The sequence below is a fragment of the Erpetoichthys calabaricus genome, chromosome 1, assembly GCF_900747795.2.
Source record: "Erpetoichthys calabaricus chromosome 1, fErpCal1.3, whole genome shotgun sequence".
NCBI classification, from domain to species: Eukaryota; Metazoa; Chordata; class Cladistia; order Polypteriformes; family Polypteridae; genus Erpetoichthys; species Erpetoichthys calabaricus.
This window is the reverse complement of record NC_041394.2, coordinates 70,833,994-70,861,923: the sequence shown is the minus strand read 5'-3', so window position 1 is coordinate 70,861,923 and position 27,930 is coordinate 70,833,994. Positions and strand designations below refer to the sequence as shown.

Here is a 27,930-nt window from a genome sequence, read left to right as displayed (position 1 = left end):
ATTGATTTGATGTTGACAATCATAAGGTCAAAAACCAAGGAGGATATGAGTTTGCACGGACTGTGCTGTTTCTTTTTTTTTGTGACATCGCGTCAGTAGAGAGTGCGTCAAATTAACAATGCATTCTGTCCTAAATGACAGCGCATACGCTTTTTTATATTTCCTAAAGGCCAATGTGTCTCAATTTGCTCATTAATATATTTTGACAGTGTATTTTAGTGAGAATGATTATAAACATATTACCCATGTTCATTTCCCATGTAGATATGTAACGTTTGGTGAGAATAAATAAAAAGTAACAACACATATAATAGTTATGTTGCATTGTTTATGATTAACAAAATTCATAGTTTATCTGAAATGTTCTACTTATACAGTTGATTTATTCCACTTCTGAAGGTGTACATGTCGGTATTCTCCATTGCAATTGCCCCGAGTGTAACGTGTGCCAGTGCAACTGAAGGGTGGCAGACGAGCTCACGTAATGGGTGACAAGGCACATCCTCATCCTGATGCCGAGGCTCTTGTCATGAATATTCCCATCTTGTGCTTTTTCTCGTTCCTGCCAGTTTACTATTATTATTGGACACGTATGTAGAGGAAATGTGTGTCTTATTTTATGTCTATGAAAGGAAGGACGGTAAAGCCTTGAATGAAACTGAGTGTTGATGCTTTGTGTGACAAGACAGGTGAGGAGCAGGGAACGTTAAATGTGACAGTGACTGCGGGGATTGTGGAACTGGAAGATGGTTTAAGAATACAGAAACGACAAAAGCTTAGTCTATCTGCAATTCTATTTACATCAATGATTTACTCTGTTGTGCTGCAGTTCGGAAGATTACTTATTTACCCCCCCCCCCCCCCCCCCCCCCCCCCCCCCCCCCCCCCCCCCCCCCCCCCCCCCCCCCCCCCCCCCCCGGCGCAGCCTTTGATAAGATGCATTCAGAAGGAAAGGATGTTGCTGACAAAGTCAGGTGCTTTTTCGAAAGTTTGGCTCCAGATGTGCTTATCCAGCTGCTCCTTCTTGTCAGTACTTGAGTGATCTTTATGTTCACCTCTGGATGAATTCGCAAAGTTTCTTTACAACTGTTTTGTCTCATTAACGCAAAACTCCCGAAGCTTTCCTAAAATTGCAGAAGACAGTTGTGATTAGTTATGCAGCACATGCTTTTACTCACATTGCTTTTGGAAATCAATAATACAAATCAGCTACAGATCTGGGAATCACTGAATAGTAAAAACGTTTAATGAGAGTGTCTTGCGCATATACTGGTGTAATGACCACGTCGGCTTTAGTGAAGCGTTTCTTAGCCTCTCTGATATGATCGACATGGCGTAGAGTAGATTCTGGATTGTTATAATACGTGCTACCTTACGCAAAATATGCTCATTAATTTGTTACAGATTCTAGGTGGACACGATTCCACACCAAGGAAAAAGGTGCCCCATGTAAATCGTTCATAATGTCTCCAAAATATTTGTTAACTTTCAGACAAGTACTACTTAACTGTTTTATACAAAATCCTTATTTCAACATATGCGAGCCTAAATTAGGATTTGATCTCGGGTTAGCGAACCTTATCGCTGTAGCAAGAACAACTGCTTTTACGCTTTGAGCCAAAGCGCTTTCACAGACTAGTGAATGACCAAATCGACTGCTGACTGCGCAGATATCAATGACGTCATTACGCAAGTGTGTCTCAAATCACGTGACGGGCGCATTTGAAGCAAGCCTCGAAGCGGCGCTTCGATCTCCAGTGCTTCGAAAGCTCGACACAGTGTCGAAACCTGAGTATCGAGCGGTCCATCACTAAAATGAGCTGAGCATCAGCGGGAGGTTTTGAGGAAGCAGGAAGTCTCTGTCGTCGAAATCATAGCGACTCGTCAGATAATTAACAACTAAAAAATACATCTATATTTGTACAGTCAATGGGGGACTAGTCCATTGTTCTTCTCACAATTTCAGTCTGGTAGAGAAGTGTTTCTTTCTCGATCCCACAAGCACTACTGTGAGCCTGTCTGCTGCATAGAGCCGACTGGAGGACCTGTGTCTGTCTGTCAGACCCGACACAACGACCCGCCACAGCTTTCAACTCTGCACCCAACAGTTTTCTCATTTCATATACTGATGTAATCACAGCGATTTAGTAAAGCTTATTCACTTTCCACCCCAGCTTCCAGCAGCTCACAAACGGAAAGTTAATGCTGTGAGATGCATCCTTTTTTCCAAGCTTTTAAAAAGTGTGGTGCTGCTCCTGCCTGTACCAATAGCAGTAGCAATGATGCTGCTGCTGGTACATCAGAGACAGCAGCTGGCATGTCTACTCCTGTGGCATCAACAGGCACTGCTTCTCCTGTACCTCTGCCAACAATTCCTGCCCCAAAGCAAACCGCTCAGCTACCCAGTGACTTAAATGGCAATACACCATCCCAGCCAATACTGGGTAGTTACCCCAAGCGTTATTTGGTGGTACAACATTAAGATCATTCAATCCTGCCTGGCACCGCACGCGACCATGGCTGGAGTACTCTGTTGTGCAGGACGCATGCTTCTGTTTCCCCTGTCGGAAATATGACAGCACTGTTAATGAGAGGGATGTAGTTTTTACCTTAACTGGTTTTAACAACTGGAAAGCAGCACTTGATCAAGACAAGTGGCTACAGAGGCATGTGTCCAGCCACAACCATGTGCATGCTTCAACCATCTGGACTGAGCATAAAAGCAGAGAGGCCACAGGGGGGACTGTGGATTCAATGTTGGTTGGTAAAATATAACTTGAAAAAAAAATTACTATGTCAAGAGTATTGGTAGTGCTATAAGGTTTCTCTGTGTAAATGAGTTGGGGCTCTGTGGGACTGCAGAAACCTTGAGACATGATGCAGCGGGTAATGAAGATGACATTGCTTCAGGTATTTTTTCTAAACTGATGGAATATACCTTAGAGAAGGATGAGAAGCTAGCAAGCATTGCTAAGGGTATCCCAAAAAATGCAAAATACTGTGCACATCTAAGGATATCCAAAATGAAATTACCCAAACACTGGCTGACATGGTGCTGAGAGAGGTCAGGAAAAAATATGAAAGTGCTGATTCTGCAGGGTTTTGCCTCAAAAGTGATGGGACCAGGGATAGGTGCAATGTGGAAAATTTGTCTGTGATAATACGGTTTGTCAGAAATTCCATGCCGGAGGAGCATCTTATTGGGTTGCTTGACTTGCAACAACTTGATGCAGAGTACATCACCTCTGAGATACTGTTACACCTTTCTGATGCTGGCTACAGTGATGACAGTATACTTAGCCAGTGTTATGATGGGGCTTCTGTGATGAGTGGGGTTAGAGGTGGTGTACAAGCTCTGCTCCAAAAGAGGCTTGACAGGAATGTCCCATACATCCACTGCTACAACCACCAACTGCACTTAGTGGCTGTGCATGTCATGCAGAGTGAGCTGTGTGCAAAAAGAGTTTTTAGCCTATCTAGTTCACTCTACAACTTTTTCACCACCACTATGTGCTCAATAAACATGATGCACCTTGTCTAAAAAGGCTGCTTGAGATCAGATGGACAAGCCACTATGAGGTGACAAGGTGCACTGTGGACAATCAAGAACAACTCCTTAGTATCTGAGATGGCAGAGGATGATGATGCTGCAGTTGACCTGTGCACCGAGGCATCATGCCTGCTATGCCAAATTAAGAGGCAACACTTCTTTGAGATTGGAAAGTTCCTAGTGCGGGTGCTTGGTGTCTTGAAACCAGCAAATGCTATTCTACAGTCTCAGTCAGTTGATCTGTGCAGTGCTTCTGAGGTTGTTAGTGCAGCACTGGACTCCTAATAAAACATCCGTGAGGATGACTGTTGGGGAGTGTCATCTCCTGCTGAGGATGAGACACATCCAACAAAGAGAAGGAGAACAATGAGCAAACACCTGGGTCAAAGTGTTGTGCTCTCAACTTTGGTCCATACAGACTCTGCTGACCCTACCATTTCCCCCCATCAGTCTCTGAAAAGATCCCTGCTCAACATCCTTGACAGGGCCATTTCAGAAATGGAAACTAGATTTTCACACAAGAATATTGACCTGATGAGACCCATATCTAGTGTTGCACCCAAATCTAGCGCATTTCTAGATCCCAGCCTGTTGCACCCTCTGGCTGTGATGGCTGGCACTGCAGCAGATGTTGTAAGTCTGAAAAATGAAGTTCTTGTGGCAAAACAGATGCTGTTCAAAAAATGTTTAAAGGAAACAGACCTGTCCACTGTGTGTAAACTCCTGCAGGAGTACAAGGAAGCCTTTCCTGAGTTGCATAAATTGTATGTCACAGCCCTGGTAATTGGTGTGTATTCAGCATCGTGTGAAAGTTCCTTCTCGACTTTGTCACGGGTCCTAACTCCCTGTCGTAACACCATGTTACATAAATGAAAGAGGAATTTGGTGATCTTGGCCCATGAGAAGTCCATAAGAAATAAGTTGGATATGGATGAATTTGTAAGAGTGTTTGCAATGGGAAACAGGAGACTGTTGTTGTAGAGTGGATTGAGGAGAAAGGAGAGTGGAGCTGTTCAGTTGCAAACAGAGAGTTCAGTTGCTTCAAAACAAACAAGTTTAAAACAAGACAAAAAGACAAAAACAGAAGAAAAAGTTCAAATGTTCTGTTCTAAATCTGTTGTGTTCTACAAATTACTTTGAGAATTGTAGGAAAAGACACGGGGAATTGTTCTTTTTTTAATTACTATGCCAACCCTTTTTAGTTTTGTAAATATTGGCTATATTGAGAGGTCTTATTTAATTCTTACTTTATTTTGCAAATTTATTTGAGAATTAGGCCATCAATTAAGATATATTTTATGTTGTTAGTTGTAAAGATCTGGATGGATATTTTATTTTATTCTTTATTTTATGTTATTTTTTTTATTCTATTTTTCAGTGTTATTTTTCAAGACTTGGTGAATTGATTTTTTTTTTTATAACTTTGCCTACCCTTTTTAGTTTTGTTAATATTGGCAATAGTGAGAAGTGTTATTGTTGGGTTCGAATATATTTGATATAGGCCATCCAATTAAGGTAAATGTCATGTTTTTAGTTGTTATAATCTGATGAGGAATATTTTATTTTATTTTTTGTTGTTTTATTTTTCAGTTTTCCTCCTGAGGGATTGCCACCGTATCGTGGTCAGGGGGTTTGCGTGCCTCAGTGACCCTAAGAGCTACACCAGCAGAAGCTTAGCCTTCAGGTGGGACACCCAAGTTGGACAGGTCTTAGGGTAGAGGCCTGACAAAGTGCAATCCAATTACATGACAAAAACAGTTATCCAGAGCACCCCCACCACCACCACCACCCCACCCCTTTCCCGCCTCCGTCGCCACCATGTGCCCCCTTCACATTTCTGTCTGCCCCCTCATATATGCCTGTCTAGAACCTGCCCAGTGAAACAATTAAAAGTAAAAGAAGAAAGTACTTGGAAGTTCACCAAATCGTTATAATTATTTCCAAAACAGGAAAGGCAACATCACAAAAATACTCTTCCACACTTCATGAATGCAAACAAATTTATTAAATGATTTAAGTAGATTGATATTTCAAGAAATCGAGTCAGTAGACAGTTTCCCTTTGCTCTCTCTATACTCTACAAGTTGTTTTTAAAGTGTTCTTTACTTTTAAGCTCCTTTTACTAACATTTAGATTTTTAACATAATCATTGTTAATATTTACTAAGACACACTTACAATTAGATTAGACTGTAACTGAGCTAACCAAATTATAAAAATCTCTTCAAAAGAAGGTGTCCATGATTAGCCCAAAAAACCTTTAAAAATGTTCACTTCTAAAGTGACTTTACAATTTCCAATAAGTGTGTGATTGGTGACCTATTGCCTTACAATGAAATATGAACACTGTACTTAGAATGAAGGAAAAATATTTATGAAGACTCCTCTTACAGAAGATCAGATGGACAGACATCTTTGCTCATAAGACCACCCAACAGCAGCCATAATTTGTTTCCCACTGTTTGTTTTCTGGCCTTGAACCTCGTTGATCCATTGTGTAGTTCAAAGGTTTGATTAAAATAGGACTGATCTCTTCACTTTGCTTGATTTTTATCCTGCCAAAAAAAAGAAATGAAAAATTATACCCTTAAATAAATGAATAAAAGAAAAGGTGGCATATTAACAACAGACAAAAAGATTTTTTGAAAATAAATGTAAAATTCTCTGTAAAATATTGCTCAGACTACCTGGCTTACAACAATTCCATTATCTAAGCCTGAACAGGGACACGGGGGCTGGAGCCCATCCCAGAAGGCGTAGGGCACAAGGCAGGAATAATCCCTGGGCAGGTGCCAGTCTGTTGCAGGTTAACAGTAATACTCTGTTTGTATTTTATTATGTGAATAAATTATTACTGGTATATTTGATCAATTTCTTTGGAGGGCTCTACTTCCATAAATAGTGTAAGGATAGACAATGGCTTCATTCTATGTCAGCCTGCTGTGAGTACCACAGTGGGTGGACTGGTGTCCCAAATGGGGTGGAGGATGATTCCTTGCCTGGCCAGGATGCCATAATAAAGGAAAATGAGTGGAGAGTGTAAAAACATAAAATGATGTAATTGAACAAAATGTATGTGTGTAAGTACAGAAAATAGGACAGAATGATCAAACTTGTTTGTGTTTTGCGTACGTGACAAAAAGCATATATACTTTCTGGAAATTTTCTTTCAATGATGTGTGTGACAAGAAAATACACCTTTAGGGTAAAGACTTTATCAATTGGAATAATACAAAATGAGTCAGGACGCTATTTTTATTGCTTACGTGGTCAACGATCAGGAGACTAGAAAGCTATAAAAGAGCAAGGATATCTGCGCTCGAGGCAGATGAAGTGCGGTGTCCTAGGACTGTATTTCTCTGTCATTTTTACCCTTGTCTGGTATGTATCAGGGCGGCACGGTGGCGCAGTGGGTAGCGCTGCTGCCTCGCAGTTGGGAGATCTGGGGACCTGGGTTCGCTTCCCGGGTCCTCTCTGCGTGGAGTTTGCATGTTCTCCCCGTGTCTGCGTGGGTTTCCTCCGGGCGCTCCGGTTTCCTCCCACAGTCCAAAGACGTGCAGGTTAGGTGGATTGGCGATTCTAAATTGGCCCTAGTGTGTGCTTGGTTTGTGTGTGTCCTGCGGTGGGCTGGCACCCTGCCCAGGATTGTTTCCTGCCTTGTGCCCTGGGATTGGCTCCAGCAGACCCCCGTGACCCTGTGTTCGGATTCAGCGGGTTGGGAAATGGATGGATGGATGGATGGTATGTATCAATAAAAGGTTTTTACTAATTTTAATTTTCTTCTCTGTCTTCAGTCACAAAAAGTGTCCACAGTTTTTTGGCGCCCGGACGTGGGGTAAGAGACGGCTGGTCGACTCCTCCAGCGAGACCATTTCAGTGATCCGTCTTACCAGCGGACTGCCGTCAACTTGAGTACTCCGGCAGCAGAGCATGCAGCTCCGGCAAAAGTTAGGACTGCCCTGTCCTGAAAGAGTTCTTGCGTGAGGAGCCCCTGGTCTCCTCTTTGCTACATCCACGGTGACTGAACGGATTTCCAGACAGAGCTTGCACACTTCCAGGCTGGGGTAAGCACCGGGGAATTTCCGAACATTTTTTTATTTTCTAAATTACGGGAGGGCGAGTTTCCTGTTGACCGTCTAGTCATATTCATATCTCAACGGGTTGCTTAAGGTGATGGAGACTTGACCCAAGCAGTTTGACGCATACGAAAGGTCTGACGAAAGGATACTGGCCTCACCCATATCCTAGACTCGGCTGGACGTACTGATGTAGTATTCTGCTGAACCGAATCGGACACGAAGTCACCTGAGCTGGAATCCGGGGATGTGAGCGGACAGGCTAACGGGACGAGTAACGGGGTGGTATATATATATATATATGGAAACATAAACAGAAAAAGAGCACAGATTGCAGGTTTGCTGTTAGGACGGAATAAATAAATCTACATACTAATAGGAATACCGTGTTCTCCTGGGAACTGGGACAGGACCGATAGTTGGGTGTCTCCCCTTGGGACTAAAAGAAGGGAACAGTAAGGGAATAGTGAGTGGCACACTTAATACCTCGCTGATTCATACGTACAAGGGATTAGATGAATCAGTATATAGTTGGAAAATTAAATACAGGACTCAGGAAGACAAAGGGGACATAATGGGAACTTATAACAGTAAGCCTGTTAATCGCCGCACAGGGGGATCAAAATCATTAATGCTGGAAGAATTATTTTCGGAGGATCAACAGACGCCCTGTAAAAATGGGTCTCCTAGGAAATTTATAGAAAAGAAGACAGGTTTAGATTTCAAGAAGGCATGTAGGAAATGGAATAGACAGAGTGGTGGGCGTTGGCCGATAGAGGGGACAGGAGATGTAAATGAAATACAGGAAGCTAGGAAGATTCTGTGTAGGAATAAGCAGGGTTGTTATAATAGTGGACCGTATCGAATGGATATGTTCGATAGATGGGAATTAGTAATAAAAGACAGAAATTTAGAAGCAGTACAGAAACAGAATGAATTGTTGCGGGCAAATGAGGGAAAGGCTAAAAAGGAGAAAGAGGAATTACTAATTACATTACAGAAAGTTCAGACAGGCACGGAACCACAGGCAGACGGGAGGAAAAGGAAGAATAATCCAAATAAAGACCCCCTTTATCCTATTATTTGTTCCTCTCCTCAGTACCAACCTCAGGCACCTCCATTATCCCCTCCTCTATCCCCCATTCCGACTGCCCCCCCTACACTACAACTGGCAGAAGTTTCCCCCAATGATCCCCCAGGCACAGATCACTATGACCCCTCTACCCATCGTGATGACCCACCCCGTACTAGACAAACCCCCGTCTCCCAACGCACTCGAAGTCAAATCTCCACTCACAAACCAGCTCCAACTTTTTTCTCTCCAAATCCTTCACCTTTACTTACTTGCCCTTTAATAGAAGTTCCCAATCACCATTATAACCCTGCCCATCCAGCCGGACCCCAAAATCCCACAACAGTTATGATAAATCGGAACTGGGACATCCAAGAACTAAAGGATGTCGTGAATGCACTTCCAGATCCAAAGGAAGTAGGAGGACTAAAATTTGTTGAACAACTTGATCAGTTAGATAGCATGTATAAGCCTAACGCTGCTGAATGGACCCAGGTACTTCGTCGAAAGCTTGGGACCACATGGGCCACTGTTTGCAGGGGTGTCCGAAATGACGTTCCATGGGTATGGAACCCAGCTTTAACTCGAGGACAGGGGATTGGTGGAGAAGGCGAATTTAACCCACAATGGGAGGCGTTGAGACAAAATATTGCAGAAAAATATAAAAAAGGAACGGACTGGTCCCTTATTTCTGCTGCAAAACAAAAGAGAGACGAGACGGTTGATGAATGGGCACATAGGATTCAAGACCTTATGGCTAATCACTCGGGCTTGGAAAATGTTGATGACCGCACCCGAGCTGCAGTTCCACCTTTTGTTTCCGGTTTGCTCCTTGATATACAAAACAAGGTCCGCACTTCCTGTATTGGGTGGGAAAGTGCCGCGTTTGATGAAGTCAAACGACATGCTGAACATGCCGAAAAACAAACTAAGCAGAAGGAATCGGACTCTCATGCCAAATTATTGGCAGCACAGATGAACTATTATACCAGGAATACTCCTGACCGAGGCTGAGGATATGGCCTTAGAGGAAGAGGACGAGGTGGTTTTAGAGCTCCTCCTGCTGACCACAATAAGAATCCTTTTATTCCCTCTCCCTTTAATCCCAATGTTAATTCCTACTCTTGCTACGCCTGTGGTGAAACTGGACATTTTCGTCGGGAGTGCCCTCACAGACAGCAACAGCCCCCGCCTCCCCCTATTCCACCTGTTTTTTCTGACACCCCTGACCAACAATACTGGCCATAGGAAAACGCAGGGACCTCCAGCCACTCTTTTCAACTACCTTTGCTCACCCATAATTCAGAGACTGATCCTTTACTGACATTGTTCGTTGATGGCACTGAGACTATTTTCTTAATCGACACTGGTGCCACTCGATCTACCCTCTCGCTGGCAAAGGTCCCTGCCTCGAACGAGACTGTTACTGTGCTTACTGCTTCTGGACAACCTCACCTTCTCCAAGTATCAAAACCTCTTCAAGTCCAGTCACGTCCTGGCGGACATACCTTACTGCATCGTTTTCTTTTAAATCAGCTCTGTCCAGTTAACCTTTTAGGAAGAGATCTCATGACAAAACTTTCTCTTTCTATTTCTATGACTGACAAAGGTTTTTTCTGTTCTACCCCCAAGTTGTTGTGTCAAATTGCCCCTTACCCCAAACCCTCTTTTGCAGCTTGGACTTTAAATATTTCCCCACACACCATTCTCCTCAAAGCCCTACACTCTTTTTCCCCCTGTCTCTTTCCCAATTTACAAGCCCCTGACATTTTACACTGTACTGCCCAATACTTCCCTATAGAAGTAGACACCCCCTGGCTAGAATCTTTCCTTACTTCTGGTACTCGCCCCGAAACCCTTCACATCTCCTGTGTTTTTATTTCATCCACAAAGGCAGCTGCTTCTGTTCATCTTACATGCTCACAACATATATTTTATCTTGGCGGCTCAGTGCCTCATATTTCCTTAGCTAAATCACGCACTGTTAAATGGGGGGAAATAGGACCATGGGTAGAAAAATGCCTTAAAAGAACAGACTGGTTACAAGTTACTCTAGGTATTTTTGATACTCCTGACCGTTTAATAACTAAAGTGGTGCTTCAAACTGATTTTTTAGTACATCGCGCTTTGTGCCGTCCTTCCTCTTTTGCTTGTTCATTGCAAAACACTTTCCCTTCTTGGCTCTCTATGCTTCCTGATTCACTATGGTCCCAGGGAAAGAATGATTATGGAAGGATAGCCCATTGTGAGCCTCTGGTGATCCACCCGAAATCCTCCTTCCGCCCGCACCGTGCCCAATATCCTCTGTCTCCCGAAGCAGAGGCTGGCATCTCCGCCGTACATTCCGATCTCGTCAAACGTGGTGCCATTATTCCAATTGAATACTCTCCAGTCAATTCCCCCATTCTACCTGTAAAAAAGGCTGACGGTTCATGGCGTTTCGTACAAGACTTGCGACAAGTAAATTCTGCCATCTTCCCTAGGGCCCATATCATCCCTAATCCTTCCACTATCCTCTCTACTATCCCTCCTTCCACTTGGTACTTCTCCGTTATTGACCTAACTAATGCTTTCTTTTCTATCCCTGTACACCCTGATTCTCAATTTTGGTTTGCTTTTACTTTCCAAAACCGCCATTGGACATGGACCGTCATGCCTCAGGGATACACTGAAGCCCCTTGTGTATATGGACAAGCTCTTGCCCAAAATTTAGAAGGCTTTTGGCCGGACAGAGGTAGTACATTGATACAGTATGTAGATGACATAATGCTATGTAGCGCTACGGAAGAAGATTGTGCAAAAGATACCCAGAAATTGTTGCTGTTTTTGGGGGACAATGGCCATAAAGTTTCTAAAGTTAAGCTGCAGCTAATCAAAACAACTGTAAAATATCTAGGTCATGACATTACGTATGGAACAAGAGCTCTCTCTAGCGATCGCATTACAGCCATCCAAAATCTTCCTAGACCGGTCACAAAACAACAGGTTATGTCTGTTTTAGGTATTCTGGGCTACTGTAGACAGTGGGTTCTAAATTTTACTGAAAGAGCACAGCCGTTGCAACAATTGGCTAATACTCCTGGCATCCCCCTTTCTGGCCAGGTCCAATGGAATGAACAGGCTGAGAAGGCTCTCTGTGACTTAAAAACTGCTCTTCTATCTGCGCCCGCGCTTGGTTTGCCTGATCATTCTCGTCCATTCACTTTGTTCGTGGACGAAAAGCAGGGATTTATGAATGCAGTACTGACGCAACAACATGGAGATAAACAGAGACCGGTGGCTTATTTTTCTAAAAAACTGGATCCAGTGGCTGCAGCACTTCCTCCGTGTCTTCGTGCTGTGGCTGCAACAACAGAAGCTGTATTAGCAAGCACGGATGTAGTTCTCATGAGCTCCCTAACAGTTAAAGTGCCTCACGCTGTACATTCTATCCTAGTACAAGCCAAAACTTCACATCTCACTACTGCTAGGGCAATACACTATCAGAATGTACTCTGTACTTTGTCAAATGTTACAATTGAAAGATGCTCCACTTTAAATCCAGCCACTCTTCTCCCAATTAACAACGAAGGAGAACCACATAATTGCCATGATGAAATAGCAAAGGTTGTAAAACCTAGAGTAGATCTACAGGAAACACCTTTAGAAAATGGAGAAATGATTTTTGTAGATGGATGTTCCTTGCGATTGAAAAATGGAGCACCCTCAACCAGTTACGCAGTGGTCCAAGGGGACCGCCTGCTGGAAGCAAATCGAATTTCATCAAGCTTGAGTGCACAAGCAGCTGAACTCGTAGCACTCACTCGAGCGTGTCAGCTGTCCGAAGGGAAGATCGTAACAATTTATACGGATTCCAGGTATGCTTTTGGAGTCTGCCATGATCATGGAGCACTATGGAAACTAAGGGGATTTAAGACCAGTACTGGCAAACCCATCCAACATCAGAAATTGATTGAATCCCTTTTAGAAGCTATAACCAAACCATCGAAGCTAGCGATTGTTAAATGTCAAGCTCACACAGGAAAACAGGATCCTGTTAGCAAAGGAAATGAATTAGCTGACCACTTTGCTATAGAGGCTGCATATAATAACACACCAATTTCTTTATTCCAACAGAGAAATGACCAGGACCCTGATAATCAAATTATTTCTTTACAGAGTGCAGCCACGGATATCCATATTACTAACCGAGAATGCTAAACCGGATGATGGACGCAGGCACATCCGGCAATGGGCCGTAGCTGCAAAAAGACGTACTGCGCAGGCGCAAAAAGAGTCCGCGAGAGTCGGCTGAGGAGCCGAGAAAGGAGGACAAAAGAGGGCGAGAGAGGCGGATGAGGGTCCGCGAGAGGCGCAGGCGCAAAAAGAGTCCGCGACAGTCAGAGAAAGGCGGACAAAAGAGGGCGACAAAGGTGGATGAGGGGCCGCGAGAGGCGGACAAGACCACAGAAAATAGGAGTGAGCACATACAAAAAGTAGTCACAGAAATGAGGCACAACAAGCACCAAAAAAAGGAAAAGGCACATAAAAGAGTAGTCAAACGCGGGCAAAGCACGAAACACATTGCACACGAAACTAAACACACCAAAAAAAAAGAACAGACGAGCGCACAACAGCAGGGCACGACCATACCCCCCCCCCCACCCTACAGGCACTGGACGGGACGGGACGGGACACACACCAAGAGGGGGATTCATCAAGCCCATGGAAGACAAAAAAAAAGAACACAAAACCACCCCACAGACCCTACAAGTAAGGGACGGGACACACACAAAGAGGGGGATTCAAACAAGACACAGGAACACAAAAAGAAAGAAGACGCTCGCGCAACAACAATCCCCCCACACATCCATAAGAAGTGACACCCAAAGCCACATATTCTAAAGTGAACGTCAACACCTTCACAATAGGCAGCATAGGTGTCGGCATAGGTGTCAGCATAGGTGGATGTCCTTTCAATAAAGCACTATTTAACCATTCAACTGCAGAAAAGGATACATATTAACAGTGAGTGCGATCCTCCTTATTACTTATCCATATTTCGCATGCTGAGAAAGAAACAAGTCATGAATACACGGTCACGGGTACAAAACGATTCGCGTGTCAAAGTGCTGCATCGAAAGAAGCACGATTTCAAAACGAAAGAGCTCGCGTATCAGATATACAAAAAAGGGAGCGAAGAGACAGAATAAATGAACGGAGACGTGTGCAAAGTGCAAATGAACTGACAAAAAAAAAAAAAGCAAGACGCGAAAAGCACAAAGCTCAAATGACCGACATACAAAAACGGACAAGGCTCGATACAAACAATGCACGGCGTAGACTGAAACGGACTTTGCGCAAAGCGGAGGCGAAGAAAAAAAAAGAAAAAATAGCGCGTCACAAATAATGGACATGCAACAAAAAGGCAATCAAACGCAAAAAGCAAAACATGCCCGTCGCGGACATCAACGCCACACACCTGTTAAACGCTTATGCCAAATGGCTAAAAACGCCTTCAATAAGGAATCCACTATTGAGGAAAATTCATTGGGATTAATGAATGTCATTTGCAATCATTGTCATTCACTTAACTTCACAGAAGAAACAACTGGCAATACAAATAATAAATTTACATGTTGTTATCAAAAAGGTCAGATTAGACTGCCTCCTTTACATTCATATCCTGAATATCTAAAGAGGCTTCTAACTAACGATGTGCCTGAAAGTAAAAACTTTATGAACTGCATTACATCCTACAATAGTTCATTTGCTTTTGCATCTACCGGAGTACATATCAGGCCACCAAAAGGCAATGGCCCATACTGCTTTCGCATATGTGGACAAATATTGCATCACATTGGAACAGTGCACCCTGAAACAAATCAACAACGCAAATATGCACAAATCTACATCCTAGATATCAACGCATGAACCTTCCTGAAAACAAACAATGCACGGAGCCTATAATGAGAAACGTCACTCATGTCATAAACAATCACCCATTAGCTAAGTCTATAAAAATGCTACATGAAGTTGAAAAGGAGGCAAATACAAAAGCAAATGCAGAAGTTATAGCGGCAACTACAATTGCTTTGGTCTTGATAAAGGACAAAGAACAAGATCCAAGACGATACAATCTGCCCGTTGTTAATGAAGTGGCAATTGTCTTTCAAAGTAAAGATGGTGAGCCTCCATTTCACAGAGATATTGTTCTACATTTACGTCCTGATAAAAACAACACACCTACATTCCAACGCATAGACATTTGCTTTCCGCTTCTTAATACTTTAACATACCCCATATTATTTCCAACTGGACAGGAAGGATGGAGTGCTACAATTTCAAGAATTAAAAAACAGCAGGCACAGAGACGATCACGTGTATCCATGAAAGAATATTTCTCCTACACACTCTCAGTAAGGGACGACTTTAATCCATTACTAAATGCAAGAAAGCTGACTCAACAATACATCGTTGACGTTTATGTTCGAGCGGAATCAAATGATCTGCAGTGGATAAAAAACAACCAGCCTTCACTTAGAGCCGATAAATACAAATCGCTGCTGGACTACATTAATCGGGATGCTGACATCATGGAGCACATTCCAATAAAACATTAATATATGCCAAACACTCTATTTGTTATTTCTATGCGCATCATCCAAAGCTGCACACTATTCTATATCTAATTCATACATCTCACTCTTTGTCATGTCCCAACGCCAGGGGTTGGCGAGCGAAGCGAGCAGGGGGCGGAGCCCCCTAGTTGAAAGGAGAAAATGGTCCAAAGAAGGGTCCCTCTCTGATGGAGTCTGGACTCATAAACACACTAACAAACCTTTTCTCCCAAAAGCCTCTTTCCCAGGAATGGCAAAAATCGCCCATGGCCTCGATCACGCAGGTAGAGATGCCATGGTTCGAGATGTTGAAAAACATTGGGAAGCTGTAGGTTTCTCTACATATGCAGAGCAATTTTGCAGGCGCTGTGCAATATGTCAAAAGTTTAATGTGGGAAAAGGTACCCAGGTAAGTCCCGCCGTTATCCCTAATCCAATGGGTCCGTTTGAACACCTCCAAATGGATTTCATTGCACTAACCCCGTCTTGTGATTGTTGATGTGTTCTCCCGATGGGTAGAGGCTTTCCCTTCAAAACACAACGATGCCAAAACAGTAGCTAAAGCACTAATTAAAGAGATTATTCCAAGATGGGGTATCCCTCAAAAGTTACAAACAGATAATGGCACTCATTTTGTGAACTCCGTTATAAATGAATTAACCACCTGGCTACAAATTAATGTGCACCATTATTGTAAATACCATCCCCAAAGCGGAGGCATCGTAGAACGATGCAATGGCACTTTAAAAGCTAAACTCGCAAAAATTTGTGAACAAACTAATTTATCATGGCCGGATGCACTACCCTTAGCTTTAATGGGACTAAGGGGATGGACACACCGACAACTGGGACTATCGCCGTTTGAGATTCTGACCGGACGTCCCATGCCCATTGGCATGGTTGTAGGAAATGTGAATTTGCATACTGTGGACAATGATCTTCTCTCTAGTCTTGCAGGTCTCCGAACCTCGTTGAAGGAAGTCCACCAGCAGGTTAATCAAGCCTGGAGGACCAGCCCACCTTCTAAGGATTTACCAATTCCCTTGGGCACCTGGATCCTGGTTCGAGATACTTGGAGGAAACACTGGCATCAGCCTAGGTGGAGAGGACCAATCCAAATTCTTCTATCCACACCACATGCCGTGAAAGTTGAAGGACTGCCTGCCTGGATCCACGCATCGCATTGCAAGAAATGGCTATCTTAAAAATACTTTTTCTGTTGACTGTTACCCGCACCCTCTCAGGCTACCCAAGGATGGGTGGTGATCTCTATCTAAGTACTTTACCGCCTCTATGGAAAGGGCATATATGCTACATGAGGAGCACATGTCTCGTATAGCTTCTTCCATTTTCTCCTCCCAATCCCCTTTTTCCCCCCCTTCCCCTTCATCAACCATTTCAATTTAATTCTACTGCCCACATCATTTTGTTCAAAAAGGCAGGAGTGTAAAAACATAAAATGATGTAATTGAACAAAATGTATGTGTGTAAGTACAGAAAATAGGACAGAATGATCAAACTTGTTTGTGTTTTGCGTACGTGACAAAAAGCATATATACTTACTGGAAGTTTTCTTTCAATGATGTGTGTGACAAGAAAATATACCTTTAGGGTAAAGACTTTATCAATTGGAATAATACAAAATGAGTCAGGACGCTATTTTTATTGCTTACGTGGTCAACGATCAGGAGACTAGAAAGCTATAAAAGAGCAAGGATATCTGCGCTCGAGGCAGATGAAGTGCGGTGTCCTAGGACTGTATTTCTCTGTCATTTTTACCCTTGTCTGGTATGTATCAATAAAAGGTTTTTACTAATTTTAATTTTCTTCTCTGTCTTCAGTCACAAAAAGTGTCCACAAGAGGCTTTCCAGTTGTTAGGGTACAGGAAGTGTTACCCAGCCAGGAGGCCAATACAGTGGAATGACCAGAGGAGACAACAACATAACAGTACTTTCTCCCACAATATGTTAGATGGCAGCATCCCTGGATTAGTATTCCCACACGGATACCCGCAGGGAATGCTGGGACCTGTCTTCCAAGGTACAGCTCTGTTCAGTTCCATGGGGGCCTCCAGGATTCACAATCCCTACTTTCAGGGACTTCCATTTAATCCAGAAGTACATTCAGTGGGCTATGCCCTAGCAATGGAAGTGCTCCTGGGTCATAGATAAAAGAAGCTGCTCGACTTCATCCAGGCAAGTTGGAGTCAGGAGTGGAGGATAAACAACACTCGCCTGGGAGGAGTGGAGGAGAAGAAGAGAAAGAGGAAGACTTTGTTGCATTGAACACGAAGCCCATAACAAAAGGTACTTGTGTTGGTGAGGTTGTGTCTGGGGTTTGGGGTGTTGCAATGCCCCCTACTGGTCACAGTGCCTTTTATTAAATACCAGCTGAAATACCTGGTATTCCCTGGGTATATTTATATAATGGGTTCAGGTAAGAAAGCAAACGTTTATGTGTTTTTGAAATGTGAACCCTTTTCTCATTGCTGGCTGAAATGCAAGTGTCCTGTCCATCATCTGCAATACATCTCTGATAATTATCAATTTCTCTGCTTTCATGTAACCATTCTTAAAATTATTAACTAATCATCACCATTTCTGTCATTATCATGTTAAGATGAATTTTGTTCTGGTACAAGTTCTTTCTATTTTTATATCCTTGTATCATGCTTCTTCATTTCAAGGCTCTATAAATAGTATATAGTATTTAATAGAATATTTTCTCCTAATATTGAGATATTTGGATTTCGCACTAATTATTTTGTTTTTTTGTTGGGTGCACATATAAACAGTTTGCTACTGCTGCTAACCCAAGAACAAGCCACATATAGTTGTGAACGTTAGGAACAATGGAGTTTCAAATCAGCACCACTTATTCTGACAGGTTGACGTTCAGACTTGTTAATTGTTATGGCAAAGCACAGGAAATACTTTATAACATACAAAAATAACAATTGCAAGACTTAACACATGTTTTCTGCTAAAAATATTCAAGCTGCATATCATCAAGATACCTGGATTTTCAATTAAAGGAGATATTTATGTGTATACCTGTGTGTAAGTGAAGAGTCTATTTTATTAAACAAGATGTAAAGAGATAAAAACAATCACAAGATGTGCTGTGATGTGGATTGAGGTCTTGGAGTAAATATCAAATAGGTAATAGATAGCACAGTTCTGTTAAGATCAGTCACAGACCCTGCCATCTTAAAAGTCGTTCTTTCCTTTTCACCATCCACAGCAATGTCTACACCTCTAGTGGTGCACCACTAAAAGTGAAAGTTACTGTGGATATCAACGTAATTGGCCAGAAAACTCATTGGGATAAAGTACCGCATCAGATAGAAGGGACAGATGTTGTGTACTGAACAATATGGATTATGAGTACTCTGAAAAATGCTAAAAAAAGATTGTGGGTTTTAGAGGACATCCCCCTCCTTCTACAATCCTGGTTATGAATAGTGCCACCATCAATAGGCTGGAATCATTTCAGTACCTGGGCATTATAATTACAGTCTGAACAGGGGTGAAATCATAACTAATATGAAATTCCTAATATCATATGATTTTACTCTATCACTATGAAAAGTTGTTTTATGAAAACTGCACTGATCTGTGTAACCGTTTCCTTCAGTTATTATCAGGGAAACATCACAGGTCTTTCAAATCAAGAACCACTCAATATGTCAATGGTGTCTTTTCTATTGCAGTCAATCTGTTGTGGCAGACTGCTGGTTGTGGCACAAAGCCGGGACACCCAGGAAGACAGGAGGAGGGCTCATGCCTCCTCCAGACCACGAAAGGGCGACCGCCCTGGTTCCTTTTGGGGGACACGGAACTTACAAAAGGGCGACTGAGCTGGCAAGCACCGGGGTTCCGGTCAATGGGGGGAGCGTTGCCCCTGTAGACAACAGAGAGACGCTGAGTCGAGGCGTCAGGGCAACGTCTCCGCCCCTTGTGCTGTGTTCTTTTTTACAGGACCGGGCCCTGGAACAGAATGTGTCGGCTTCCCGCCAAGGAAAACCTGCCCTCGTGGGATTGGCTGCTGGTCCCTGGGGTCTCAGATTGCGGTGGGGTACTGTGGCAGACGGCTGGGGGTGGCACCCAGACGGGACGCCCAGGAAGACAGGAGGAGGGCTCATGCCTCCTCCAGACCACGAGAGGGCGACCGCCCTGGTTCCTTTAGGGGCCATGGGTGCAGGGCTTGGAAGCCCAACCCTGTAGGGGCCCGTGGTCTACGCCAGGGGGCGCCCCTATGCCTGAAGGACCCGGAACCCCAACACTTCCGTCACACCCTGAAGTGCTGGGGGGAAGAAGATTGGGAGCACCCAGAATACTTCCGGGAATACAGCCGGCACTTCCGCCACACAGGGGAGTGTCTAGGGAGTGTCGGGGATCACCTGGAGCCCATCCGGGCACTTATAAAAGGGGCCGCCTCCCTGCAAAGGAGGACTGGAGTCGGGTGAGGAGTGGACAAGGTTTTGAGTGCAGGAGAGAGGAGGCGGCAGAGAGACTGAGAGAGGCCTGGACTTTGGGGGAGTTTGGTGCTTGAGGCACTGGGTTTTGCACTATGGACAATAAGAAGTATGTAAATAAGCGTGTCCGTCTGTCTGTGTCCGGGCTACTTGTTACACTGTTCAGTCATAACTTTAGATTCACCTTCACCCCTCCTGGTTATCCGGCTACTTCTGTCTGACCTAGACTATGCCTACCTTTCAAGATGTATAGATTCCAGGCAATTCTGTATGTTTTTATATTGTTTTAATTGTGTGAAATGTTCCACATTTTCATTACCTATTGTGACATTCAACTTTGTATTTGTTTAGTCAACTGATTGTTTATATTGCTAAATGTATTGATGTAACACCAAGGAAAAGCTAGAAAATATTTTTTTTCCTGGAAATAAAGAAAAATTCACATGATTTATGCATTCATCTATTTAAAGTTTAAATGCTGAGCAAGAGATATCCAAAGAGAGCAATGAGAGGACGAGGGTCTACTGAGGCATCAAAGGCATCAGACAGAAAGTTGGGGCAAAGCCAAACCCTGCACTGAGGTAAGCGGAGTACAGTGCACAGTTTTATATTGGATTAAATCACACCCAGACGGAGGAAATGTGTGTTATATAGAAAGTGACTGTCCACCTCAGCTCTCTCTGAATGTACATAAAGTGTTCTTCTCACCCAGCACTCTGTAAAAAATTCTAAAGGCAAAGTGCCTTGCAAACATTGATATACGCTCACTGATCAAATTACTAGGAATATCTGTACACTCAATTATTCATGCAATTGTCTATTTATCCAATCATATGGAACCAACACAATACATACAATCATGCAGTTAATATATACAATTAATTTTTACATCAAACACCATAAGAGGGATGAATGTGATCTTGTTAATTTCAAGTATGGCATGATTGTTTGTTCCAGATGTAATGTAACTGCTGATCTGCTGGGATTTTCCGACCCAGCAGTCTCTAGAGTTTACACAGAATGGTGTGAACAATATTAAAACTTCCTATGAATGTCAGTTCTGCAGACGGGAATGCCTTGTTAATGAGAGAGGTCATAGGAGAATAGCCAGACTAGTCTGAGCTGACAGAAAGGCTATGGTAACTCAGATAACCACTCTGTACAACTGTGGTGAGCAGAAAAGCATCTCAGAAATAATAACACAAAAGATAAAACAGAAGAAGACCACTCCGGTCAGCTAAGAAGAGAAGACTGAGCATGCAGTGGGGCACTCTTACCAAACCTGGAAAGGTGAAGACTGGTGGTAGGGTCGACATTTGACGCCAACATCTTGAACCCATGCACCCAATCTGCCTTGAGTGAACTGTCCTGGACGGTAGTGGTGGTGTAATGGTGTGGGGAATGCTTTCTTAGCACACTTTGTGCCCATTAATATCAGTCATTCGTCACTTGAATGCCACTGCCCATTTCAGTGTTGTTGCTAACCATTTGCAGCCTTGCAAATGCAAGAAAATGTGACCACATTCCTCATCTCAAAATTGTAAATTAATGCATAATATTTCCAAAAGTTGTAAACACGTTAGCAACTTGAAAGTGCTTCCACATTCCACGTTTGTGATATTGTTTCTATTGTCCTTTCCTACATTTAATTTCTGTAATCTTGCCCACCTGTGTTTACCATTCACAGTGGCCCAAGAACTGGAAACTCATTGTTCCAAGGAAGCATCGCTTTATTGTTACTGCAAAGCTTGTGTGTTAGCATCCACTTTACAAACATATTCTTCAAAACATTGGTTAGACTTCTTTGTTAAACTGAACAAAAGGTTTTCATAGGTAAGATAATATAGGAGTGAATATAGCTTTATTTCTTCATGATGCCCAAAATACTTTATATTTTCCTAAACCCTGTTCTTATTCAAATATGTTAATTATTTCTTTTTACTTAACCAACAGATAACACTGAGGTCGAGTGAAAAAAGTAGATGTTTGTTACACCAGTAAATGTGAATAAGCCTTTTTAATGTACTAATCATATATTTAGAGTCCAGCCCCTCTCAAGGAGATTGGTTCCAGAGTCCAAGCTGTGTGTCGAGGTGAGTCCGACTATATCTAGCCGGAACCTCTCAACTTCGCGCACTAGCTCAGGCTCCTTCCCCTTCAGAGAGGTGACGTTCCACGTCCCAAGAGCCAGCTTCTGTAGCCGAGGATCGGACTGCCAAGGTCCCCGCTTTCGGCCACCACCCAACTCACACTGCACCCGACCTCCTTGGCCCCTCCCATAGGTGGTGAGCACATGGGAAGGGGGACCCACGTTGCCTCTTCGGGCTGTGCCCGGCCGAGCCCCATGGGTGCAGGCCCGGCCACCAGGTGCTCACCATCGAGCCCCACCTCTAGGCCTGGCTCCAGAGTGGGGCCCCGGTGACCCGCGTCCGGGCAAGGGAAAACGCCGTCCAAAATTGTTTTCCATCATAGGAGGTTTGTTTGTTTTTTTAGGGTCCGTCGGATAGTCGAGCCTCGGATTCAGGAGGAACAGTGTGGTTTTCATCCTGGTCGCGGAACAGCGGACCAGCTCTATACCCTCAGCAGGGTCCTGGAGGGTGCATGGGAGTTTGCCCAACCAGTCTACATGTGTTTTGTGGACTTGGAAAAGGCATTCGACCGTGTCCCTCGGGGAATCCTGTGGGGGGTACTCTGAGAGTATGGGGTACCGGCCCCCTTGATAAGGGCTGTTCGGTCCCTGTACGATCGTTGCCAGAGCCTGGTCCGCATTACCGGCAGTAAGTCGAACCTGTTTCTAGTGAGAGTTGGACTCCGCCAGGGCTGCCCTTTGTCACCGATTCTGTTCATAATTTTTATGGACAGAATTTCTAGGCGCAGCCAGGGCGTTGAGGGGGTCCGGTTTGTTGGGCTCAGGATTGGGTCACTGCTTTTTGCAGATGATGTTGTCCTGTTTGCTTCATCTGGCCGTGATCTTCAGCTCTCTCTGGATCGGTTCGCAGCCGAGTGTGAAGCGGCTGGGATGAGAATCAATGCCTCCAAATCCGAGACCATGGTCCTCAGCCGGAAAAGGGTGGAGTGCCCTCTCAGGGTTGGGAGCGAGATCCTGCCCCAAGTGGAGGAGTTCAAGTATCTCGGGGTCTTGTTCACGAGTGAGGGAAGAATGGAGCGTGAGATTGACAGGCGGTTCGGTGCGGCATCCGCAGTAATGCGGGCGCTGCATCGGTCTGTCGCGGTGAAAAAGGAGCTGAGCCGCAAGGCGAAGCTCTCAATTTACCAGTCGATCTATGTTCCTACCCTCACCTATGGTCATGAGCTATGGGTAGTGACCGAAAGAACGAGATTGCGAATACAAGCGGCTGAAATGAGTTTCCTCCGCAGGGTGTCTGGGCTTTCCCTTAAAGATAGGGTGAGAAGCTCAGTCATCCGGGAGGGGCTCAGAGTAGAGCCGCTGCTCCTCCGCATCGAGAGGAGTCAGATGAGGTGGCTCGTGCATCTGATCAGGATGCCTCCTGGACGCCTCCCTGGTGAGGTGTTCCGGGCACGTCTAACCGGGAGGAGGCCCCGGGGAAGACCCAGGACATGTTGGAGGGACTATGTCTCTCGACTGGCCTGGGAACGCCTTGGGATTCTCCCGGAAGAGCTATAAGAAGTGGCCGGGGAGAGGGAAGTTTGGGCATCTCTACTCAAGCTGCTGCCCCCGCGACCCGACCTCGGATAAGCAGGAGACAATGGATGGATGGATGGATGGATCATATATTTAGAAAAAATGCTGAAGATTAAATGATTGTAGCCAATGGTGGTTAATTAGAAATGTTGATATTTTTCTCAGGAAAGGAAAATGGACACTGGTCGATGTTTTTGGAAGAAAACAGGATCAAGAAACCTAAAGAAAAAATATTTTTTGTTAACAATTTCCTTCTAATTAAGAAACTAATATGAAAACCTTCAGTTAACAGCGCACTTTAGAACCCAGAAATCTACTATCAAATTTGAAAAATTTTAGTCCTAAATGGAAAGACTCTGCAATTTAGGTTCATACAAGAACCTGCTGAGCATGATCTGAGCTAATTACCACCCATAACATGACACAGAAGAGTTTATGTGTCAGCACCTTAATATGCCAACAACACCCACCATTCTTTTTTTTTGGTAATATCTAAAATATATCTAAAATGAGGTGGAAACATTCCAAATAATGTGAAGAATAGCTGACGTTCATTAAAAAGCTATGTTTTAATTGTTTGTGATATGTTTTCCTGTTACTGTTTCTATAAAACTGCACTGGATTAAGCAGGTTTAATAATAAAAGATCAGGAGGTTGCTATATAAAATTGTTAAGATTTAAGGAATACTCAATGGAGAGCTTCCTTTATAGCAGTGGCTCTCAATCTGTGGTATGCATACTGAGGAGTTACGGGGTGGTACCTGAAGAAGCAAAATATTAAAGTAGGGAGCTGCAAGCACAAGGGGGGAGCAGAGAGAGACAAACAGAACCAGTACCAGTTACAAGTAAAGAAGGAAAAAATCTTGCTGCTTTTTCAAGATAAAAAAAGCTTTTATTATTGACATTTTATCAATTTATAGAATTGGTTCAGAAATAAAGAAATACTAAGTTCTTATAAGCTCCTGACCAATCAACTGTCACTTTAGCAGTAGTTTTAACTTGCAGCGTCTGAGCATTTGGATGAGAGATTTGAAGTGACGGCCAGCTTAATCGCCTTGTAATATAGCACCATATATAGCGTTGATAAATGAAAGGAGCTTTGCATTCATCCTCTGATTGTAATGAATGTGGCTACAGTTGTGCATCCAACACCCCATTTGTTTTATAACCAACTAATCCAGTTCAGTCTGACATGTACTGTGCTACATAACCATAACGTGTAGCTAGAAGGGCTGCTAAAACATAGTACAGTGGAACCTCGGGTCACGATCGTAATTCGTTCCAAAACTCTGGTCGTAACCTGATTTGGTCGTGACCCGAAGTAATTTCCCCCATAGGATTGTATGTAAATACAATTAATCTGTTCCAGACTGTACGAACTATATATAAATATATTTTTTTAAAAGATTTTTAAGCACAAAAATAGTTAAATATACAATAGAATTTTGGAGGACTGGTGGCTCTGAGGCTAAGGATCTGTGCTGTATTTAGAAAGTTGCCGGTTCGAATCCCCATCACTGCCAAAAGAGATCCTACTCTGCTGGGCCCTTGAGCATGACCCTTAACCTGTAATTGCTCCAGGGGCGCTGTACAATGGCTGACCCTGCGCTCTGACCCCAAGGGAAGAGCGAAAAGTAACAAATTCCTAATACAAGAAATTGTATAAGGAAAAATAAAGAAGAAAAAAAAAAAACAGAATGCACAGCGTAATAGTAAACTAAATGTAAAAACATTGAATAACACTGAGAAAACCTTGAACAGAGAAAAGTAACATTGCAAGAATTCACGCTACAGCCTTATAAACTGCTCGCTAAAAACACTTTTTTTAATGAGTTTTAAGCAAAGGGAAAAAATGAACATTTGAAAAATCTGTAATTTAATAAACAACCAAGAAAAGTAACATTGCAACAATGCATGCTACGAACTGATCGCTGTAAACAGAAGTGAAGTGGAGGTTAAAGTGCAATGGAAAAAAGTCTTCATTAAATACAATGAGGTTAAAACAATGATGGAATCAGTCTCTCTAAAAACAAGTCCAGTGCAATCTTTAACTGCCTTCTCAGCCTTATGTGGCCAGCCCTCTCTCTCTCTCTCGCTCTCTCTCTCTCTATCACGCTCCCTCTTTCTCTCTCTCTCTCTCTCTCACGCTCTCTCTCTCTCTCTCACTCTCGCTGCACAGGGAATGCACAGGGAGAGACTGAACACATGTGGAAATCATTGGCGCGTACAAACTGGAAGGGAAACTGGCTTGTTCGTCACCCGAGTGTGTGGTCGTGAACAGATGCAAAAGCTTAAGCGAATTTGTACGTGGTCTGAGGCGTTCATGACCTGAGGTTCCACTTGTACTTAACTGCTGAAATCAAATCAGAGAAAAGTGCATTTATATCATTTTGTGGTGTTTTTGCAATCTGACTAATGTTCAGTGCTATAATAACTAAAATACATCAAATGCGATGAAATCACAAACAACAAATATTTGAATGGAATAGCAGAAAGTGGGACACAGCTTCTAGTTATGAATAATTATTGTTGTCAAATGAAGTGGCATATTTTGGATAAATGCACAGGCATAAGTTATAAGAAATTCTGATCAGTTATGTGTGGCAACTTGAAAACAACAATAAAAAGTGTTTTTAGAGGAATACTGAAATAATACTAAACTTAAAGTGACAAGTTTGACTTAATGATAATAATACATTTTCTTCAAAAATGTTGCCATAAATTTAAAACAAATCTAAGTTAAGTAGGGTGAGATTTGTGAAAATGCAAGGATCAGCAGTTTGTGACATTTGAAATCTGAGTTAATTTAACTATTCCATCCAGTATCACACTTATGAACCAGTTAACGTCACTAAATCTGTAAAAGCGATTTTCTGACAAATGTGATTTGAAAAGTGTGCTGTTTTAAAAGCAGCCTTGAAAAGTTTGTGTAAATAAATATCCAGAAATATCCTGGTATTCACCAATTTACTTGGTAATGACTTATTAATGTTTATGTTCTTGGTCCTGGCATTAAGCAGTGCTTATTTTTCAGTTAAGAAACAGAGTTTGCAAGTGAATATATTGAGTATGAGAACAAAGTAAGATATATTTATAAATCATACACTGAAATGAAATTTAAGCTCTGAACTATACATATTCTCTAAATAAATATATGGAAATTGTAGGCTTTATCATTTTTATTCCATATCAAATCACACTGTTGTTTATACATTTAAAACATTATTTATTAAAAAAAAAATAGCTGCACATTAGAAAAATTTGAAAGACACACATGAAAAAGCTATGTGTAATATCATATCAAATTCTCAAATACAAAATTTTTTTTGGCTGATAATGAAATAACATCTTAGGATCAACTTAATAAGAGTTCAATACTTAAACATTTTAAAACTAAAAAAAAATGCTAGCACTTTGAAAGGTTTTCAATTCTTGGGGGTGGAAACTCCCAGAATACAGATTCAGAATCACTGCTTTAAAGCCCCTGTGCATTACACAAATGAACTGTGAGGAAAGTAACATTTAACATTTACTGATTTTTATCACTATTCCAGTGCTGAAGCATTTTACCTTTGCAAAATCACATGCCTTGTAATAAAATAATACCCATCAGTCCAAAAACATTCTTTCATACGATCAGAAACAGTCAGCAACTCTTTCACAATAGCATTAGGCACAAGCAAATATCACTCTCCTATGATGGTGTAGCGTACCGCACGTAGAATCAAAAATTAGTTTGTCACTCTGATTTATTGTTTTAAATTATTAAGCAGATGTATGTTTAATTCTGTCAATATTACTGTATATATGTACATATTGAGAAAAGCAAAATAAATCTACACTGAGTTGCACAAAAGACAGGCAGGAGAGGACTGAGCAAACAGAACATTTATTTCAGCACTGGCAGGAACAGTACTCAGCCTTTATTCAGCAATGGTGCGTTAATTCAAATTCACAGCAAAGAGGACAAATTCCTAATTGTCTCCATTATAGAAACTCCAATTCTTGAGTTTAAAAGAACGTGTAGATGTCTTCCTTGTGAGGGCTCAAGAGAGACACAGCAGAGTCTGGGACTGGGTCAGAGACAGAGAGGACTGGACAACAGGAGAGTGACACTGGCTTTAAGGACTCGCAGTAACGTATGATAAGTCCTTTACGTGGTAGAGCTGCTGCTGCTGAACTGACAACTGCCAACAACTTGATGTTTCTTTAGCATTAGAATGTTGTTTAAAAGAGAGTTTCTCCATAACTGAAGTGGCTGAACCTGTGGTAGGGAACGGGATGCATTTCGAACAGTCATAATATTTATAAATCTATATTTTATACAAGAGAATTAATTTCTGGCCGCAGACAGATAAAGTAGAAGAGTTGCATCTGGAATTGTATCGCGTATTAAGGAAATGTAAATAATATTTGAATAAGATGACAGAAAGGGTGCAGCTAGCACACCCTGCTGCTACTGCCACATGTCACAATGCTTTAACAATTCGAG

At 42.6% G+C, this 27,930-nt stretch overlaps 1 protein-coding gene and 1 long non-coding RNA gene across 2 annotated transcripts in view; one reads left to right on the top strand and one right to left on the bottom strand.

The window, feature by feature from the left end:
• Positions 1-27,930, top strand: part of LOC127529458 (uncharacterized) — an 80,833-nt gene that overhangs the window by 3,250 nt on the left and 49,653 nt on the right. The gene's annotated exons all lie outside the window — the stretch shown is intronic.
• The window catches only part of LOC114669380 (uncharacterized), a 30,763-nt gene continuing 8,734 nt past the window's right edge, over positions 5,902-27,930 (bottom strand). The window contains exon 3 of the long non-coding RNA XR_007936147.1: positions 5,902-6,104. This is a non-coding gene — a long non-coding RNA (uncharacterized LOC114669380). The remainder of the gene's footprint in view (positions 6,105-27,930) is intronic.